Source organism: Coturnix japonica, chromosome Z (assembly GCF_054131305.1).
Source record: "Coturnix japonica strain WE chromosome Z, WE-NBRP24, whole genome shotgun sequence".
In the NCBI taxonomy this organism is placed as follows: domain Eukaryota; kingdom Metazoa; phylum Chordata; class Aves; order Galliformes; family Phasianidae; genus Coturnix; species Coturnix japonica.
The window spans coordinates 4,210,189-4,216,010 of NC_140702.1; the positions used below are offsets into that span (position 1 = coordinate 4,210,189).

The 5,822-nt window shown below is 47.5% G+C and overlaps 1 long non-coding RNA gene across 1 annotated transcript; it reads left to right on the forward strand.

Annotated features, from left to right (window-relative positions):
• Nucleotides 1–782: 782 nt before the first annotated feature.
• LOC146753599 (uncharacterized) lies at nucleotides 783–5,160 on the forward strand. The gene is made up of 6 exons (XR_014940059.1): nucleotides 783–901; nucleotides 2,137–2,282; nucleotides 2,767–3,015; nucleotides 3,761–3,905; nucleotides 4,155–4,376; nucleotides 5,112–5,160. It is a non-coding gene; the product is annotated as an uncharacterized LOC146753599 (long non-coding RNA).
• Nucleotides 5,161–5,822: the final 662 nt, after the last annotated feature.

The following is a 5,822-nucleotide window of genomic DNA, read 5'->3' on the forward strand; positions in this document are numbered from 1 at the left end:
GACATTCCAAGCTCTAGAAGAGATTTAAAACATGATGGGTACTCTGGCTTTAACCTGAATCTGAAAGTTGTCTCTTGCAATTGAGTTGTCTTTCTATTAAATAGAAAGTGGTAGCATTTGAAGGATTGTTAAGATTTCCATATAACTTTAGTAAGACTAGATGTAAAATGTAAGTTTTATCTAGGCGAGATCGTTTGTGGAGTCACTGTTTCTTTTCTTTATGTACAGGGAATAAAGAGAACAATCGACCTACATGGGGAATGACTTCTTCAGTTTAAGTCTGTGATATTTTCACAGTCTTAACTCAAAGGACTTCTAATGCCTGATAAGTAATTCAAGCTTATTATACTACACTGAGTCTGTCAAGCATTGTACCCACGGTTCTCATAGTAGTCAAAAAGCTGCTGAAAATCCAGCTGAATGTCGATGCTCCTTGGAGCTGGGCTGAAACTTGCCCCCAGAAATGGGAGTCCAGCTGAAGTGCTGTACAAACTGAATTAGTAGGAGCATTGCCATTCACTTCAGTAGAGAGATTCTGGCACCAGCTTTAGTTTTCACTTCCAGCAATTGTACAATACACTAACTTTCAAGCAAAAACGAGAATAGTCTGCTTCTTGATCTCAGACATATTGTAAGAATCATCTGACGCCTGAAACTACCCTAATGTGATCAGACGTGAAGGTTGCACATCAAGGGGAAAATATGGCAGACATGCAGAAATTTTCTTTGTTCTGACAATGTTTCTGAAGAGATCTAAATCCTCTTGTTTTCTAGTGGGATTACAACCAGTTGTGTCAACCTATCTCTTGCTTCAGTCTAAGAAGGCTCGTGGCAAGCACATTCCTTGAGATTTCCATCCCAAACAGGACGTGCCAGTACCACAGAGTCAGGAAGCCTGGGGGTAAGTTTTAGAGTTCAGCACAAGGTTCAGGTCAAAATGCCTCTGTGTGCTGAAGCTCTGCCTGGGTAAACAGTCTGGTGGCCTAAACATCGGTGAGGGAGCATGTGTGCAACCAGTCTTGGTCATCAAATCTTATTCTATGATAAGGCCACCCACTCAGTGTATGAAGGCAAAGGATGTAATCTTTCTAGATTTCAGGGAGGCCTTTGATCCTGTCCCTTTGGCTGCATGTTCCCAACCTCTCGCTCAGCCACGTAGACCAATAGTACTATTGAGGTTTGAGATCTTTCTGCTCTGGATGGGTTCCTTTTGTTATCTCTTGGTGGTGTTATCTCTTTTCTCCAGTCATCAGGGCTGTAAGATATGTCAATGCTTGCAAAGTCTGTCCATTTTCTCTTTCTGACTTCCTTCTCTTGCAGTTAGAGTAAGCTCTGTGGCCTTTCTTACTTGCAGCTGGGCTAAAGTCCAGCAGTCTGTGGCATTGGGCTTCAGCAAGTTTAACTGCATCTTCTAGGCAAGTTCTGGGCAAGATTATTCTACTCAGGAAGCACAACAAATCAGAGAGCAAAAATAGCCTCATGAAAATAGAAGCATAGAATGGCTTGGATTGGAAGGGTCCTTGAAGATGACGTGGTCCCACACCCAAGCTATAGGCAGGGATACCTCCCTGTAGACCAGGTTGCTGGAACGTCCTACCCAGCCTGGCTTTGAATGCTTCCAGGGAGGAGGCATTCACAGCCTTGCTGGGCAACCTGCTCTGGTGTCTCACCACACCCACAGTAAAGAATTTCTTTCTAATATCCAATCCAAATCTACCTTCTTCCCATTTAAAGCCATTTGCCCTCATTCTGTTGCTACCTGCCCTTATAAAAAGTCCCTCCCCAGCCTTCCCTGTAGGCCCTCTTCAGATACTGGAAGGCCACTCTAAGGTCTCCTTGGAGTCTTCTCCAGGCTGCAGAGCCCCATCTCTCTCTGCATGTCCACATAGTAAGGTAAACTTCTTTTTCCGTTTCAACACGATGCTTAGTTCTGCTCTCCCCCAACCCCAGGGGAACAATTTCTAGATGACAGTTTCTACTCACTTGTTTAGCTGGGACTGTTGTGTGCCTGATCATCCAGGAGAATTTTGTCAGTGGCATCGTTGTTTGCCCACTGCGGAAGTCTCCAGAGCCCAGTTTTTGGCTACAGAAATTCAGACTTGGGGAAATGACTTGTAAGATCTGCCTTTTCTTCAGATCCCAGCAGAGCCAATCTTCCTGCGCCAGTGGTGAAGCTGCCTGCATGGAGCTGCAGACACAGTCATATGTTGTGGAATACCTCATCAGCCACACAGATGTCATCTTCTGCTCCAAATCCACACCAGCCGTGGGAGAGTGAGCAGGTGAGTGTCTTCCTCCATTAGCTTGATCTTGATCTGACAGCTTCATCCAATCCAGGGCTTCGCCAAGACCTTTGAAAATTCTATTACTCTCGAGGAGACAGCAGGCTTCTGGGCTTAGGTTAGAATATGGTGCCCCATTCCTGGATCCTTAGTGTGTCCAAACCCAAACCTTACATGGAGAAAACGGTCACTGCTGTTAAGATTTTTTGCAAGCAGGTGAAGCTTGATTGAAATGTTGCAGCAAAGCTTTCTGAAATCCCAGCCCCCTAGTTTTTCTAGGGTTTTTGTTTGCCTGTTTCAGTATAGTGAGTTGCTCTTAATTGTGGCTGTGTCCTTTGCCACGAGCATACCTCTGAGCACATGGTTATTTTGAGCTCCTCTTCTTCCAGTGTCTCAGATAAGCAAGTCTGAGAGAAATGCAGAACTGGGATGGCTGTGCTGCTGCTTTCTGATCCTCTGTCTTACCTGTGGTTTTCCCTTGCAGGGCACAGTTCTCTGCCTGGGCCCAAGTCTGTGTTGGTGTCTCCTCCATCCATAAAGCTGCTCACACTGCAGGAGGCACAGGCTGAGAGGAGAGGCCAGAGCAGCTCTCCTGTTGCAACACGGAGCAGCAAGATACAAGTGGAGGAAGGGCCTGCAGCTGTACTGAGGAACTTCAACGCAATCATTGATTTTCCATCCGAAAGATAAAGAAAGAGGAATTCCCTTTCCAGCCGCTATCATCATTGTTCAGGTGATTTCTATTGGTTTATTTTTTGTCCATTATATCTCCGAGCACTCAACTAAAAAACAGTTGTCCTACGGGCTCAGTGGAGCCACACAAGGTGCATTTCCTTCCTGATTGGCAGGCACTCATGAGATGCAGAGAGCCACGCTGGTGTCTATCCTGGTCTGTGCTGGCTGTACCTGGAAACATTGGGGTTTTCCAGATTTCAGGGCCACGCACCTGAAACCAATTGCGCTTCTCCTGTAAGCAGAGCTGTTGGTTGGACTTGCTGGCACTAGAAATTAAAGATGGCAGTGAGCTGAGGCCGAGGAGGTTTTAACGTAAGAATCAGAGACCTAACCAGGTCCCCCAGCAGACACAGCAGTCTGTCCATGGAGCGCTCTGTGAAGGACTTTTTACCTTCTCCGAAGCTGACCCACAAGAGAGCATTCAGTGATGACTTGTGAGCACCGTTTCCTCAGAAAGCAGTTACACCTGCCAGCTCCTGTCCTTTCCTGCTGCTGAGCCTTTGCTCACATACATGCTCCGCATCTTGCTTGACATGGTTGAGAGGAATGTAGCCAGCAGGACATGAGGGCTGAGCTGTAGGAATGGAAGCATCCTCTGCTGTTTGAAACAGAGCGTGTTTCTAAGCTGTGTTTCAGCAGAAAGCAGGCAGTGCCGGGAACAGGAAAATATAGGCAAGGGCTCGGTGCAGCTCATCACTCACCCTGCACCACGACTGACAGCATGCTCTCTTTTCTCTCTCCAGACTGAGTTCTCCCAGTAAGAGGGCAGAGTCACCAGCTGGCAGTTGGCGTTCCTGCTTCTGCCTGCACAGACCATCCCCTGTGGCCAAACGCCAACTGCAGAGCAGTGCCAGGGAGCCCTCTGAAGCAGAAGTCATGGTCCTGCAGGTAAGGGTGCAAACCCAGCTTTCAAAACACTGCTTGTCAGCTACACAGGTAGAATTCATGCTTTCAGTGGGCTTGTACCTCCTTCTGTATTCCTGCGTTCAAGCCCGTGCCTGACATCTTTGGTTGACTCCTGTCTTTCTCAAATGAGTCTCGCAAGCTGCTTAAAACCTGCTTGACCGGCAGCACCAAGCCTTTGCCCTCTTGGAATGTGAAAGTTTACACTAACTGCTGTGTGTCTACTTCTTCCAGGCGAATCGAGCCCTTGCCAACTCAGGAACCCACCGGCAAGTTGCAATGATGCACGGTGTCCTTCCATCAATGGAGTGCACTTAGGATGCATGAGTCACTGCAGTTCCAAGGACACCCTTCCACATGACAGCAATGATGGAGAGAAGGAGGTCTGACCTACTCAGTTTTTGGCCCCTCCATGCAAGAAAACCTTGCGGTTCTGGAACATCTTCAGCTACGAAGGTAGTAAGGGGTCTGGAGCACAAAGCTTACAAGGAGCAGCTGAAGGTGTTGGGATTGTTCAGCCTGTAGAAGAGAAGGCTCAGGGGAGACCTTATAACTCTCTGTAACTTCCTGAAGTTAGGTTGTAGTGAGCTGGGGTTTGGCCTCTTCTCTCGAGTAATCAGTGATAGAACTAGAGGGAATGGTTTTAAGCTGTGCCAGGGAAGATTCAGGCTGGACATTAGGAAATATTACTTCTCAGAAAGGGTAGTCAGGCATTGGAATGCACTGCCCAGGGAGGTGGTGGAGTCACCAACCATGGGAGTGTTCAAGAAACGTTTGGAATATGATTTATCCAGGAATTATTGGTAATGGCTGGACCAGATGATCTTCTAGGTCTTTTCCAACCTTGATAATTCTGTGATTCTGAGCTGAGAAGCTTTTCTTGCTCAAGTCCTGCTTCCAAGCTTAACCACCTACAATGAAGTTGATGTCAATTTTCTGGTGTCCTTCAATTACGTGTCCGCATTTGCCCAAAATCAGGAGGTAACCAGCTACAGTGAAGTGAGCAATTTCAGTGCCTGTTTCTGATGGTGGCAATGACTTCAGAGGTCACACTTAATTGACGGTGCCTGTTTCCATTCTGACAAAGGCTGTAGTTGCAGCTGACTTCCCGAGGCTGCCATACGTGGTGGTGACGCAGCCTTGGGCTTGTGCGTTTGCATGAATCCCACCTTTCCTTTCTGTGTCTTGCAGGTCAGCTGGTGCTGGAAGCGGCCGGTATCTGAGCAGGAATGAAGGTGAGTGCAGGAGCAGCTGCTGAGGGGAGGAAGGAAGTCCATGCTAATGAGCTCTGAAGCATCTGCGGGTACAGTACCAAAGGAGGCAGCAGTGATGCAGGGGGCTCCCCAGCAGGAAGCTGGCTGATCCAAATGCTTGCTGAGAGTTTGGAAGCCCAAACCCTTTTGGTCTCTGTAAGGGTGGCTAATATAAAGATGTTAACCAAGATGGTGGTAAATAGTCAAAGGTTGTTAGCAAAGGAAAACTCACCAATGTCGATGTTTTGACCAGAAAGCTGAGGCAGTCTCCAAGAGATGCTGCCTCAGTGGTGGTCAGCCTTTAAATGAGGTCTCAGAGGAGGTGGAGTCGAGATCCACCCCTTCTGGGAGCACAGCTAGATTACTCTCACCTGTGCTCCCGCAGCTGACCCAACACTTGCCTCAGCTGATTAATCAGAGGTTCAAGCTGTGATTTCCCATACAGTCTCTAAGCTGAAGGCAGCATCTCCTTGATCTGATGGTGGTGTGCCTGAGTGAGGGAGTGATCCAAGCTGGATGCAAAAGAGTCATCTTAATTTCTCTGCTATTTTACTTCAGATGACACCTATTGGGTGTTGGTTTCTTAAAATTTGGATCTAGGAGGTGGCCTCTCCCTTTACTTCTGACGAAAGCACAGAAGTGCAGCAGG